The following is a 15,592-nucleotide window of genomic DNA, read 5'->3' as shown; positions in this document are numbered from 1 at the left end:
TAGAGACTGAGTCGCCATTGCTTCGTCTATTTTTTTCAAGTGCCGAGCACTTTAGGGGCTCGCCTTGTCATCGTAGCTCGAGCGCTGGACACAAGTAGAGCCACACGGCGTTCCATCGTCGTGGCGTAACCCGGAGGCTTCGGAAGCCAAGCGGTTTCTATAGTCATAAGCGTTCTAAACTCGTGAACCGCTGTCGCTTGTCATACATCTCCCCGTTGTACAGCGCAAAGAAAACTACAGGTACATTTGAGGCAAAATATACGTAATTAACCGGCAGCGCCCGCGTTCATTTAGTTAGGCACGCTCGTTGGGTGGCTTTTTACGACAGTAAGTGAAAAAAGGTGGCAGTGCAACGCCGGCATGTGCGGGAGGAAAAGCAAGCCCAAAAATAACAGAACTCTCGCTGGCGCAGTTTCAGGCAGGGGGCGTGCGAGCACTGCGAATTCGGGAAATTCGATTAGCATTGGGCGGTAGCAGCGAGCGGATAGCGGCGCTGCAGCCCATTATGGCGAATCTCTTCTTTGCACTTCCGACAGCTTTCACATCGAGTGGAATGGTTTTAATTTTTAAAAAATATTTCTAGTATTTGAGTGAACCTTAAGACAGAATTAGTACCATTGTTATCGGGACAAATCACCCTTTTTAATAAACCAAACTTGTATTCTGTCTTCAGTGAGAACCAGTGCTGGGAATACCTATTATGCTGAGGAGGAGCAGAAGCAACGAGGCGCACTCGAATCTCCAAGAACAGCCGGAGGCCTTCACATTGATGTAATCTGCCTAGCCCATCCTCTCCAATGCGCAGTGTCTGCCTTCAAATTGTTAGTCCAATTCATGAGTGGCCGGCAGTGTTCGATCCATTCCCGTACGTTTCAAGTAGGCGCACGTTTTGGCCGTTGAACACAACGCCGGTAACGAGCAACCATACAAAATCGCGGCACCCGAGTTCTTTCTTACACCGAGAGTGTGATTTATTTTGCCCTAAAGACACGCGACAAGTTTTTAAAGATGATTGTGCTGAAATGTGAAAACTTCTTTGACCGAAATAAGAAAACTAGCTTAGTTAACATTCGTACGACCGAAGCTTGAGTACGCTCAATCCAAATGGCATGCCCTTCGCAAGCAAATCTTTCAGATCACTTAGAATCCACCCAAAATCGCGGCACCCGCTTCATCATGGATCAGTATTCTTATCATGATAGCATTACTACACCCCAGCATACTGTCGGTCTTCCTAGCCTTGCCTCTCGCCGAATAATTCCCACCTGTGGCTTCTGCACACGCTATTTTACCACCCCCCGTCACGGAGAGAGAGAGAGGCAAACATTTATTATACTGGTGAGCAGGAGGATGTTCGTAGGGCCTCCACCCAGTGAGAGGCATCCTCATTCCAAGATGCCTTGGAGCTGGCTGGCCGTCCGGGCCCTTTCCACCAGTCGGCGCTGGTCCGAGAGCTCGGAGCTGGTCAGCTGCTCCACCCACTGCTCATAGGTAGGGTTGGGATTTGCGGTTAGAGTGGGGGTCCGTTGGCACTCCCATACCACATGGTATAGGGTACCAGCAACAGGGCAGAAGTTACAGGTGGCAGGGTATTGGGTGGGGTACATAGAGTTTAGTAGGGTGTTATGGGGATACGAATTGGTTTGTAGGCGCCGGAAAGTGGTTTCTTCGTCGCGCGTTAATTGTGAATGAGGTGGCGGGAAGCGACGGCGGTCGTTTTTGTAGTGAGCTAAGATTTCGGTGTACGTGTGGAGTGGTGCGGGTTTTGAAGCAGTTCGGTCGTTGGTTTCTCCCTCTGAGGTAACGGCCCGGTATGTATGAGCACGGGCAGCGGCGTGTGCCGCCTCGTTCCCTTGGAGGGACTGGTGGCCGGGTGACCAGATGATATTAATTTCTGGTAGTCTTCTTACTTGACGAAGAAGGTACAGTGCGGGTTGAGATATGCGGCCAATTAAAAAGTTTCTGCAGGCAGTCTGTGAGTCAGTTATAACAGTAAGAAATTCCTCGTCCGTTGTTGCAGCAAGGGCGATGGCACACTCCTCAGCAGTCTCGATGGAAGTGGTGAGAACGGTCGCTGCTGCCAGTTCTGTGCCTTGCGTGTTAACGACACAGGCTGCATGCGCTTTCTGATGAGGGTACGGCGATGCATCTGTGTATCGAGTGCATGATAGATGGTGATTGTCCTTATGAATTAATCGAGCTCGTGCCGTGCGACGTTGTTTGTTGAAAACCGGGTGCATGTTTCGGGGTAGAGGGGCTACGCGGATGTGTTGCCGAATGTCTGCTGGGATTCGAATCTTCTGATCTTGTCGTGGTGGAACGTTGTAGTGTAGGCGGAGAAGTGTCTCTCTTCCCGTGGGCGTGATCTGTAGTCGGCGTATCTGAGATGCGTGGTGGGCCTCTTGTATTTCTTCCCAGGTGTTGTGGACCCCTAGCTCCAAAAGTTTCTTGTTTGCCGTGCTCATTGGGAGCCCCATAGCGGTATTGTAGGGCTGGCGTATGGTGGCGTCGAGTTTCCGTATTTCTTGTGGTCTGAGGGCCAGGTATGGCGTGCCGTACGCTATCCTGCTGATAAGAATGGCTTGGACCATGCGTAGGGTGTCGTGTTCGCGAAGTCCGAAGCGACGATTGGAGACGCGGCGGATGATGCGCATGAGCTGGTTAAGTGTGCGCTGTAAGTGTGGTATCGCTTGCAAGCCAGATCCGTCTCTAGGTATTATGAGGCCCAATATCCGAAGGTGGGGGACGTTAGGGACAGGGTGATTATTTATATATAATTCTGGTTCTGGTATTCTGTGTGCGGTCTTGCGGGTAGTTCTCTTGCTGAGCGCAAGTAAACCGGACTTTTCGGGGGCGCACTCCAGTCCTCTGGATTGGAGATATCGTTGGGCGGTGTCAATTGCCATTTGAAGTGCCTCTTCCTGATCTCCGATTGATCCAGTGGGTGTCCATAGCGTGAGGTCGTCCGCGTAGAAAGCGTGTCGGAGATGCGGAATATCTTGGAGCAAGGGTGGGAGGTCCTTCATGGCAAGGTTAAAGAGTAGGGGTGAAATAACCGAGCCTTGAGGTGTTCCTTTGGGAATTGCTGGAAAAGGGTCAGATCGCAGATGGCCGATGCGCACAGTGGCGGTTCGGTTGGTAAGAAATGCCGCGACGTAGTTGTAAAGTCTGGGCCCGCAGTTGGTAGTAGCTAGCCCTTGTAGGATGGCTTGGTGTGTGACATTGTCGAATGCCCCTTTTATATCAAGTGCGACAATGGAATATTTGTGGTTGTTTGAGAGTTTCATTAGTATGTCTTCTTTAAGCTGTAGCAGGATGTCTTGGGTGGAGAGATGGGGCCGAAATCCATACATGGTGGTTGGAAAGTAGTTATTGTCCTCTATGTAATGGGCGAGACGATTGTGAACCATATGCTCAAGGAGTTTGCCCACGCACGATGTGAGAGAAATGGGACGGAGGTTTTTGAGTGTGAGGGGTTTTCCGGGCTTAGGGATTAGCGTGATATCGGCATGCTTCCACTGTGGCGGGAGAGTTCCTTTCGTCCAGTGTTCATTCATATATGTGAGCAGATTTTCGAGGGCGATGGGGTCCAGATTGCGCAGAAGTTTGTTGGGGATCTTATCCTGTCCAGGAGTGGTGTTCCTTGTTAGGCCGTGTATCGCGGCTTCAATTTCTTGAATGGTGAAAGGCGTGGTTGGTTGAGCGGCTGGATGCTGCTCTGCTTGCATGGTGGAGAGTGGTTGGCGAGTCGACGTCCGGTACCCCGGCGCGGAGGTGACGGCAGCCCGGCTAGGCGGTGGTAGGCCTAGCCGCGGCCGTCAGCGTGGCTGAGGCTTCAGTGGCGATTTTGGCAAATGGTAGACCGGGCGTGGTCTTGGCTGGTACCAATACGTTCGTAGTGGCCGGAGTGCTTTACTAGTAACACTAACGCGAACATCCTCGTGCTTGAGCCACAGACACCCAATCGTACATATCAACAGTCGCACGCGATCCATGAAGAGCTCAGTTTTTTCCACACGCGATAACCATGTGGAATGCATTACCCTATAACGTAAAGCTTTTCGCGAAAAACAAACTGCTGTCGTTCCCACGTAACCCCGCTCACTCAGTCAATAGGCAGTTTTAGCATATCGTTACCGTGTTTGCGTTACCGTTTCCCGTGTTACCGGAAGCGCTGGCGACGGTGAAGCCTGTGCCGGTAAGTTACCGTTCGCGGTAACTCTCGCGCTGCGCAGTCTACTCCCGCAAACACGGTAAACGGTAACGTAAACACGGTAACGATATGCTAAGACTGCCTAATACTAGAGAGTTTTAGCACTCCGTATGCTCCGTGTGTTTCGTGGTTACCGTGTTGACCGGGACCCGACTGCGCCTGCGCGCGCAGGCACGGCGAGGTGGGCGCACCCCACCGTAACGAATGCGCGGACATGGCGAGGGCCGGCCGCGGAACTAATCCCCCTTCACCGAAACGAATGCGGAAGCGCCCAGACGGGTCCCGGTCAACACGGTAACCACGAAACAGACAGAGCATACGGAGGGCCAAAACTCTAATGATTATACCTACGTTCAATGTGTTCTTAATGTAACGCGTCGACGCAACGCAGGTGATGAGGCGCACCGTATGAAGGGCACCCAACCGCCGCGGTGGCTCAGTGGCTGAGGCGTTGCGCTGCGGAGCACGAGGACGCAGGTTCGATTCCCGGCCGCGGCGGCCGCTTTTCTGAAGGATGCGAAAAGCAAAAACGTCCATGTGTTCGAAATTTCCGCGCACGTTAACGATCCCCAGGGGGTCAAAATTAATCCGGAGCCCTCCGCTACAGCGCGCCTCATCACCCGTGTTGCGTCAGCGGTTAAACCGTACAATCAATCAACCGTATGAAGGGTTCCGGGTTTAATTTGACCACCTGGGGATCTTTAACATGCGCCAAAATATCCTACCCACGGGCGTTTTTGCTTTTCGCCTCTATCAGAAAAGCGGCCGCCGCGGCATGGAATCTAACCCGCGTTCTCGTGCTCAGCAGCATAACGCCTTAGCCACTGAGCCACTACGGCCGCTGTTCAATGTGTTATACCCATGTCATGGCGCTGTCTTTTCTTTCTTACGTACTCGCGGTTATAATTTGCCCTGAAACTGTCTACTTTCTTATTCTTCCTTTACACATGTGTAAGTTTTTCTTGCATATTGTTTTATTTTTATTCAAGGTGATATTGTACGTGATACAGGCGTTGACGAAGCTCTCCTTATTTAGGCCTTCGGGTTTTTAAGGGTCATTAGATGAAATGAAAAGGCCTGAGCCGTACGTGACGGCGAAATAGTGCTAAGAAAGCCACCGACATCATTATCAGAGTGCCTTGACACATTAAACGTACAGCCGTCCTGGGAATATGCTAACATGATTCTAATTCACAAGACGGGTGATATACATTACGATCTCAAGAATTACAGAGCCATGAAGCCACTCCCTGTCGCATAAAACTTGTTGAGAAAAATATTAGTTAACTGCATAAGTGGCAGGGTGGATATCGAAAAACCTAGAGAACAGGCCGGACTTGAGAAAGGCTACTCAACTATGAATCACATTTATAAATCGGGAAAAATATGGGGAGTATAGAAGCCCCTTTGCAAACACATTTATGGGTGAAAAAGTATTTTATTCAGTAACTTGCGCCTCCCTAGGAAGCAAGTGCCATTTAAAGCACTGAAACAATAATTGTATGCCGTTGATATAACCTACTTTACATTATTATCACCGTAGAGCAGCGGAGAGGACTTACCGCTTTATGGAACCGCTGAGCTTGGCTTTGTCTTTGTGAATCTGCAAGACAGAGAACATGGGTTGAATGTTGTAAAATGAGCCATCATTGTGAAATACCTCGTACTTGGTATGAAATCGAACAATAACTTACGTCGATCTCACTCACTCACTCACTCACTCACTCACTCACTCACTCACTCACTCACTCACTCACTCACTCACTCACTCACTCACTCACTCACTCACTCACTCACTCACTCACTCACTCACTCACTCACTCAACCAGAGGCAGATCCTCACGATTTCGGCATAGGAACGTATAAATGGTATAAAAGCATGATCCCAAGCTGACACAGAAACGCTTGTGTTTCAGGCTTTCAGCTACAGTTCATCTGCTCCGCGGTTTTGTAGGTGACGCTGATGCGCTCAGATAAGAGTGTTTTTCCTTTTACTTCTTTCTTTCTTTCTTTCTTTATTTCTTTCTTTCTTTCTTTCTTTCTTTCTTTCTTCCTCGCGGTTTCTATTTTTAGCGCGTGGAGGGGTGCATCAGTACGGACAGCACCGGTAACCGTGCTTTACTACTGAGCACATAAACACTATACTCGGTGACAACTTAAGAACGGCACCGAAAGTTGCCGCTGTGCCTTATCACCGTAGCCTGATGTTTCTCCGCGCGGCGCAAGTAGGGCGTTACTGGGAATATTTTGAACATGGCGTGAGCCGTTCCCGTGATTTTTTGGGCTTAATATGCTTATAAATGACTCCAGTGACGACAAACAAACTGCGTGAGACAAGGCAGACGATGTCACGCATTCATAGCAAACCCCTTTCAAAACGCGCGCGCACTGACGTCACGGGTCCGGCGCTTTGGCGGAGTGATACACTACATGAGGTGGTGCCGTTCTTGAGTTGTAACCGAGTATAACAGTAGCAATGTTTTCATTCGTATTTGTTCTGACACCAGCGTTTGTTCTCGCGTTTTCGTTTTTTGGCAGCAGTTATTCAGCATCAACCGCTGTATGTGTGTGGCGTTGCTTCACAATGAACACAAACGAATTCATGCGCTTAAATTCAACAGCAAAAGCTTCTTGAAGCATAGGGTGAAAAAAATACCAGGAAAGGAAGGACGACGAGAACCCAGGTGCTGTAATTTAATTACTGCGTGCACATGTTCCTGTTTCGTCATAAACTTGGATGGTGCGCCGGCATTTGATGTGGACGTCGTTTGTAACAAGCACCCGCTCAGGCAGTACCAGTACTCTCATATATATATATATATATATATATATATATATATATATATATATATATATATATATATATATATATATATATATATATATATATATATATATATATATATATATATATATATATATATATATATATATATATATATATATATATATATATATATATATCTTGACGCAGAGGCTACAGCTACGTAAATTTTTTATGCAGCCTCATATTGTAAGACAACGAGAAGACGGGACTACGCCCCGTCTCCTAAATATGTTGCTGACAGCAGGCACCGTATGTTTAGGGCTTATAGAGAACTTGTTAAGGCGTGTGAAGTAAATGACCTGGCTATAAGGAATGCTCATGCAAGTACGCTTTTAGTTTAGCAGCCCGACCCTTAACTTTGACCAATCTTCTCGCATTCATTTGCCCAAAGTCATGGCGTTTGGCATAAATAAATTGGTACGCACTTTTAATTTGCAGTGAAGGACACGTTACTCCGCCCCCCCTCCCCTCCCGAAACTCTGGTGTTCCCTAGAAATGCGACTGCGCTAAAGAAATAACCAAAGAAGTAAAACATTTTCGCAATATCGAAATCTCGAAATGAAATACAGTTCATTCAACACGACGAATGACCTGTACGAAGACAACCAAATGCGAGGCCAGAATTGCAAATTCGTGAAGACGACACCGACTGCCTTTCTCGCCACCGCAGGCGAGCCGCCATCACGAGTATAGCGGCAGCCTACTCCTGCTGCCTTGAATTTGGACAGGCGGTTTATCTACTTGAGCGCTTCCCATTTATTCTGGAGCTGGAGATGTGATCCAGTGAATCGGCACGCCTCCTAGCTTCGTCTAGAGAACAAACGCCTTCCCAACGAACTCCCCCCCCCCCCCCCGTTCACTCCCATCTGGTTTCGTGATAGAAAACGTACCCCTCGGATGGCGTGACATGCATGGATTTGAGCTTAGCTTCAGTTAGCCTCAGTTAACAAACAAACACATAACAAATTACCTAATCGCATGTCGTTGGACATTGGCGTTGACAATGCATCAGAGTGTCGAAGACACAGCCGCTGGGGATATGCCTGCATGTAATATTAGCGTTTACACCAATTAAATGCTTCGTTTGCATCATGTGAAAGCAAACACCAATAACTCGGCATAATTAGATATATTCTAAGTTTAGTTGTTCGTGTGGTATGCTACTATTAAAGCGCTATTGAGAGTAGCTGCAACGATAATTTCTCAAAAGAGCTACCGCTTTCTCATATAGTAGTAGCATTTGATCTTCTGAGCCGTTCTGTTGCAAGCCAGTAAGGTTAGGTGTTGCGGCGGGAGGATTTGAGATGCCAAAAGTAAGGGGAGGGGGAGATTGCGCTTTTGTTTATGTACGGGCGATGACTGCGGAAGCCGTCAAGCTAGGAATAGAGTCGGGTTGGTGGAGGAATAAAGTAATAATATATACGGTACAGCACGACCAGAAAAAAAAAACATACACAAAGCGTGTGAACCTCGTTAACGAGCTCGCCCGGCACACAAACGCAAGACCTGCTAACCGCGCATGCTCTTAAACCCCCACAGATGCTGGCAGCCCGGGTTGGATCTGCGCATGGACACGAGCTGTACGGTCGTGTACTTTCTCATCTTCGCAAAGCCTAAATATACCGCACATATGCAGCGAGCCGGGTGAGCTGGCACTTGACAACACTGAGTGTTCTAGAGACAGAAAAGGAAACGAGGCGTGGTGGAAAATGTAACCGCACGCATGAAAAGAAATACCGCTGGTAAATACTATGTCTTGCGCGAAGAGGTGTCATCTTGTATATTCCTGCTTTTCTTTTTCTCCCAAACGGTTAGTCGTTCGAACTTCACACTAGTTTCTTCCCCAGCTTAAAGTATATATATATATATATATATATATATATATATATATATATATATATATATATATATATATAGCAGAACAGAGAGATACGGGACGAGGGACTCGGTAAAGATACATATCAAGGTTGCAGTCGTCATTGCCAGTGCTATTCGGCTTTTTTTTTTTTTTTTTTTTTTTTTTTTTTTTTTTTTTTCGAAATATATAATAGGGCCGAATGACGTGTGCTTGTCACGTTTCTTTGATTCATTGATAAATAAGCGAAAATATAAGTCGAGAAAAAATCCGCCGTTTTCCGGGAGCGGGACTCGAACCCACATCTCCGCATAACCGGTGCGGTGCGTTAACCAATTACGCTATCCCCACAGCGGCTTCTCTCTCGACTTTAAAGCGGGGGTTTATATTTACAAGAGCTCTGAGGCCGGTCAACTAGCGCCGCCCCTCGACTACCGCGGGAGACGTAGAACGTCTTCTTTCCCAGCGGCCGCCACGTAGAACGTGGTCGGAGGTCGGGGTTAGCAATTGGCATATCCGAACTGCTGGAGCCAGTGCCTCGTAATGCATGTAGCAGAACAGAGAGATACGGGACGAGGGACTCGGTAAAGATACATATCAAGGTTGCAGTCGTCATTGCCAGTGCTATTCGGCTTTTTTTTTTTTTTTTTTTTTTTTTTTTCGAAATATATAATAGGGCCGAATGACGTGTGCTTGTCACGTTTCTTTGATTCATTGATAAATAAGCGAAAATATAAGTCGAGAAAAAATCCGCCGTTTTCCGGGAGCGGGACTCGAACCCACATCTCCGCATAACCGGTGCGGTGCGTTAACCAATTACGCTATCCCCACAGCGGCTTCTCTCTCGACTTTAAAGCGGGGGTTTATATTTACAAGAGCTCTGAGGCCGGTCAACTAGCGCCGCCCCTCGACTACCGCGGGAGACGTAGAACGTCTTCTTTCCCAGCGGCCGCCACGTAGAACGTGGTCGGAGGTCGGGGTTAGCAATTGGCATATCCGAACTGCTGGAGCCAGTGCCTCGTAATGCATGTAGCAGAACAGAGAGATACGGGACGAGGGACTCGGTAAAGATACATATCAAGGTTGCAGTCGTCATTGCCAGTGCTATTCGGCTTTTTTTTTTTTTTTTTTTTTTTTTTTTTTTTTTTTTTTTTCGAAATATATAATAGGGCCGAATGACGTGTGCTTGTCACGTTTCTTTGATTCATTGATAAATAAGCGAAAATATAAGTCGAGAAAAAATCCGCCGTTTTCCGGGAGCGGGACTCGAACCCACATCTCCGCATAACCGGTGCGGTGCGTTAACCAATTACGCTATCCCCACAGCGGCTTCTCTCTCGACTTTAAAGCGGGGGTTTATATTTACAAGAGCTCTGAGGCCGGTCAACTAGCGCCGCCCCTCGACTACCGCGGGAGACGTAGAACGTCTTCTTTCCCAGCGGCCGCCACGTAGAACGTGGTCGGAGGTCGGGGTTAGCAATTGGCATATCCGAACTGCTGGAGCCAGTGCCTCGTAATGCATGTAGCAGAACAGAGAGATACGGGACGAGGGACTCGGTAAAGATACATATCAAGGTTGCAGTCGTCATTGCCAGTGCTATTCGGCTTTTTTTTTTTTTTTTTCGAAATATATAATAGGGCCGAATGACGTGTGCTTGTCACGTTTCTTTGATTCATTGATAAATAAGCGAAAATATAAGTCGAGAAAAAATCCGCCGTTTTCCGGGAGCGGGACTCGAACCCACATCTCCGCATAACCGGTGCGGTGCGTTAACCAATTACGCTATCCCCACAGCGGCTTCTCTCTCGACTTTAAAGCGGGGGTTTATATTTACAAGAGCTCTGAGGCCGGTCAACTAGCGCCGCCCCTCGACTACCGCGGGAGACGTAGAACGTCTTCTTTCCCAGCGGCCGCCACGTAGAACGTGGTCGGAGGTCGGGGTTAGCAATTGGCATATCCGAACTGCTGGAGCCAGTGCCTCGTAATGCATGTAGCAGAACAGAGAGATACGGGACGAGGGACTCGGTAAAGATACATATCAAGGTTGCAGTCGTCATTGCCAGTGCTATTCGGCTTTTTTTTTTTTTTTTTTTTTTTTTTTTTTTTTCGAAATATATAATAGGGCCGAATGACGTGTGCTTGTCACGTTTCTTTGATTCATTGATAAATAAGCGAAAATATAAGTTAATTAAAGTCGAGAGAGAAGCCGCTGTGGGGATAGCGTAATTGGTTAACGCACCGCACCGGTTATGCGGAGATGTGGGTTCGAGTCCCGCTCCCGGAAAACGGCGGATTTTTTCTCGACTTATATTTTCGCTTATTTATCAATGAATCAAAGAAACGTGACAAGCACACGTCATTCGGCCCTATTATATATTTCGAAAAAAAAAAAAAAAAAAAAAAAAAAAAAAAAAAAAAAAGCCGAATAGCACTGGCAATGACGACTGCAACCTTGATATGTATCTTTACCGAGTCCCTCGTCCCGTATCTCTCTGTTCTGCTACATGCATTACGAGGCACTGGCTCCAGCAGTTCGGATATGCCAATTGCTAACCCCGACCTCCGACCACGTTCTACGTGGCGGCCGCTGGGAAAGAAGACGTTCTACGTCTCCCGCGGTAGTCGAGGGGCGGCGCTAGTTGACCGGCCTCAGAGCTCTTGTAAATATAAACCCCCGCTTTAAAGTCGAGAGAGAAGCCGCTGTGGGGATAGCGTAATTGGTTAACGCACCGCACCGGTTATGCGGAGATGTGGGTTCGAGTCCCGCTCCCGGAAAACGGCGGATTTTTTCTCGACTTATATTTTCGCTTATTTATCAATGAATCAAAGAAACGTGACAAGCACACGTCATTCGGCCCTATTATATATTTCGAAAAAAAAAAAAAAAAAAAAAAAAAAAAAAAAAGCCGAATAGCACTGGCAATGACGACTGCAACCTTGATATGTATCTTTACCGAGTCCCTCGTCCCGTATCTCTCTGTTCTGCTACATGCATTACGAGGCACTGGCTCCAGCAGTTCGGATATGCCAATTGCTAACCCCGACCTCCGACCACGTTCTACGTGGCGGCCGCTGGGAAAGAAGACGTTCTACGTCTCCCGCGGTAGTCGAGGGGCGGCGCTAGTTGACCGGCCTCAGAGCTCTTGTAAATATAAACCCCCGCTTTAAAGTCGAGAGAGAAGCCGCTGTGGGGATAGCGTAATTGGTTAACGCACCGCACCGGTTATGCGGAGATGTGGGTTCGAGTCCCGCTCCCGGAAAACGGCGGATTTTTTCTCGACTTATATTTTCGCTTATTTATCAATGAATCAAAGAAACGTGACAAGCACACGTCATTCGGCCCTATTATATATTTCGAAAAAAAAAAAAAAAAAAAAAAAAAAAAAGCCGAATAGCACTGGCAATGACGACTGCAACCTTGATATGTATCTTTACCGAGTCCCTCGTCCCGTATCTCTCTGTTCTGCTACATGCATTACGAGGCACTGGCTCCAGCAGTTCGGATATGCCAATTGCTAACCCCGACCTCCGACCACGTTCTACGTGGCGGCCGCTGGGAAAGAAGACGTTCTACGTCTCCCGCGGTAGTCGAGGGGCGGCGCTAGTTGACCGGCCTCAGAGCTCTTGTAAATATAAACCCCCGCTTTAAAGTCGAGAGAGAAGCCGCTGTGGGGATAGCGTAATTGGTTAACGCACCGCACCGGTTATGCGGAGATGTGGGTTCGAGTCCCGCTCCCGGAAAACGGCGGATTTTTTCTCGACTTATATTTTCGCTTATTTATCAATGAATCAAAGAAACGTGACAAGCACACGTCATTCGGCCCTATTATATATTTCGAAAAAAAAAAAAAAAAAAAAAAAAGCCGAATAGCACTGGCAATGACGACTGCAACCTTGATATGTATCTTTACCGAGTCCCTCGTCCCGTATCTCTCTGTTCTGCTACATGCATTACGAGGCACTGGCTCCAGCAGTTCGGATATGCCAATTGCTAACCCCGACCTCCGACCACGTTCTACGTGGCGGCCGCTGGGAAAGAAGACGTTCTACGTCTCCCGCGGTAGTCGAGGGGCGGCGCTAGTTGACCGGCCTCAGAGCTCTTGTAAATATAAACCCCCGCTTTAAAGTCGAGAGAGAAGCCGCTGTGGGGATAGCGTAATTGGTTAACGCACCGCACCGGTTATGCGGAGATGTGGGTTCGAGTCCCGCTCCCGGAAAACGGCGGATTTTTTCTCGACTTATATTTTCGCTTATTTATCAATGAATCAAAGAAACGTGACAAGCACACGTCATTCGGCCCTATTATATATTTCGAAAAAAAAAAAAAAAAAAAAAAAGCCGAATAGCACTGGCAATGACGACTGCAACCTTGATATGTATCTTTACCGAGTCCCTCGTCCCGTATCTCTCTGTTCTGCTACATGCATTACGAGGCACTGGCTCCAGCAGTTCGGATATGCCAATTGCTAACCCCGACCTCCGACCACGTTCTACGTGGCGGCCGCTGGGAAAGAAGACGTTCTACGTCTCCCGCGGTAGTCGAGGGGCGGCGCTAGTTGACCGGCCTCAGAGCTCTTGTAAATATAAACCCCCGCTTTAAAGTCGAGAGAGAAGCCGCTGTGGGGATAGCGTAATTGGTTAACGCACCGCACCGGTTATGCGGAGATGTGGGTTCGAGTCCCGCTCCCGGAAAACGGCGGATTTTTTCTCGACTTATATTTTCGCTTATTTATCAATGAATCAAAGAAACGTGACAAGCACACGTCATTCGGCCCTATTATATATTTCGAAAAAAAAAAAAAAAAAAAAAAAAGCCGAATAGCACTGGCAATGACGACTGCAACCTTGATATGTATCTTTACCGAGTCCCTCGTCCCGTATCTCTCTGTTCTGCTACATGCATTACGAGGCACTGGCTCCAGCAGTTCGGATATGCCAATTGCTAACCCCGACCTCCGACCACGTTCTACGTGGCGGCCGCTGGGAAAGAAGACGTTCTACGTCTCCCGCGGTAGTCGAGGGGCGGCGCTAGTTGACCGGCCTCAGAGCTCTTGTAAATATAAACCCCCGCTTTAAAGTCGAGAGAGAAGCCGCTGTGGGGATAGCGTAATTGGTTAACGCACCGCACCGGTTATGCGGAGATGTGGGTTCGAGTCCCGCTCCCGGAAAACGGCGGATTTTTTCTCGACTTATATTTTCGCTTATTTATCAATGAATCAAAGAAACGTGACAAGCACACGTCATTCGGCCCTATTATATATTTCGAAAAAAAAAAAAAAAAAAAAAAAAGCCGAATAGCACTGGCAATGACGACTGCAACCTTGATATGTATCTTTACCGAGTCCCTCGTCCCGTATCTCTCTGTTCTGCTACATGCATTACGAGGCACTGGCTCCAGCAGTTCGGATATGCCAATTGCTAACCCCGACCTCCGACCACGTTCTACGTGGCGGCCGCTGGGAAAGAAGACGTTCTACGTCTCCCGCGGTAGTCGAGGGGCGGCGCTAGTTGACCGGCCTCAGAGCTCTTGTAAATATAAACCCCCGCTTTAAAGTCGAGAGAGAAGCCGCTGTGGGGATAGCGTAATTGGTTAACGCACCGCACCGGTTATGCGGAGATGTGGGTTCGAGTCCCGCTCCCGGAAAACGGCGGATTTTTTCTCGACTTATATTTTCGCTTATTTATCAATGAATCAAAGAAACGTGACAAGCACACGTCATTCGGCCCTATTATATATTTCGAAAAAAAAAAAAAAAAAAAAAAAAAAAAAAAAAAAAAGCCGAATAGCACTGGCAATGACGACTGCAACCTTGATATGTATCTTTACCGAGTCCCTCGTCCCGTATCTCTCTGTTCTGCTACATGCATTACGAGGCACTGGCTCTAGCAGTTCGGATATGCCAATTGCTAACCCCGACCTCCGACCACGTTCTACGTGGCGGCCGCTGGGAAAGAAGACGTTCTACGTCTCCCGCGGTAGTCGAGGGGCGGCGCTAGTTGACCGGCCTCAGAGCTCTTGTAAATATAAACCCCCGCTTTAAAGTCGAGAGAGAAGCCGCTGTGGGGATAGCGTAATTGGTTAACGCACCGCACCGGTTATGCGGAGATGTGGGTTCGAGTCCCGCTCCCGGAAAACGGCGGATTTTTTCTCGACTTATATTTTCGCTTATTTATCAATGAATCAAAGAAACGTGACAAGCACACGTCATTCGGCCCTATTATATATTTCGAAAAAAAAAAAAAAAAAGCCGAATAGCACTGGCAATGACGACTGCAACCTTGATATGTATCTTTACCGAGTCCCTCGTCCCGTATCTCTCTGTTCTGCTACATGCATTACGAGGCACTGGCTCCAGCAGTTCGGATATGCCAATTGCTAACCCCGACCTCCGACCACGTTCTACGTGGCGGCCGCTGGGAAAGAAGACGTTCTACGTCTCCCGCGGTAGTCGAGGGGCGGCGCTAGTTGACCGGCCTCAGAGCTCTTGTAAATATAAACCCCCGCTTTAAAGTCGAGAGAGAAGCCGCTGTGGGGATAGCGTAATTGGTTAACGCACCGCACCGGTTATGCGGAGATGTGGGTTCGAGTCCCGCTCCCGGAAAACGGCGGATTTTTTCTCGACTTATATTTTCGCTTATTTATCAATGAATCAAAGAAACGTGACAAGCACACGTCATTCGGCCCTATTATATATT

The 15,592-nt window shown here is 48.0% G+C and overlaps 1 protein-coding gene across 8 annotated transcripts in view; it reads right to left on the bottom strand.

Moving 5' to 3' along the window:
- LOC144169668 (calcitonin gene-related peptide type 1 receptor-like) overlaps positions 1-15,592 on the bottom strand; it is a 527,733-nt gene that overhangs the window by 162,906 nt on the left and 349,235 nt on the right. For all 8 annotated transcript variants that reach the window (XR_013322493.1, XM_077698942.1, XM_077698941.1 and 5 more), the window contains one exon: positions 5,776-5,816. The gene's annotated coding sequence lies outside the window, so the exon portion shown is untranslated. The remainder of the gene's footprint in view (positions 1-5,775; positions 5,817-15,592) is intronic.

This window comes from Haemaphysalis longicornis, unplaced genomic scaffold (assembly GCF_048455015.1).
Source record: "Haemaphysalis longicornis isolate Haplotype H1 unplaced genomic scaffold, Haemaphysalis longicornis Haplotype H1 scaffold_2, whole genome shotgun sequence".
NCBI lineage: Eukaryota > Metazoa > Arthropoda > Arachnida > Ixodida > Ixodidae > Haemaphysalis > Haemaphysalis longicornis.
Note: the sequence above shows the minus strand (reverse complement) of the source record. Positions and strands in the feature narration are given on the sequence as shown.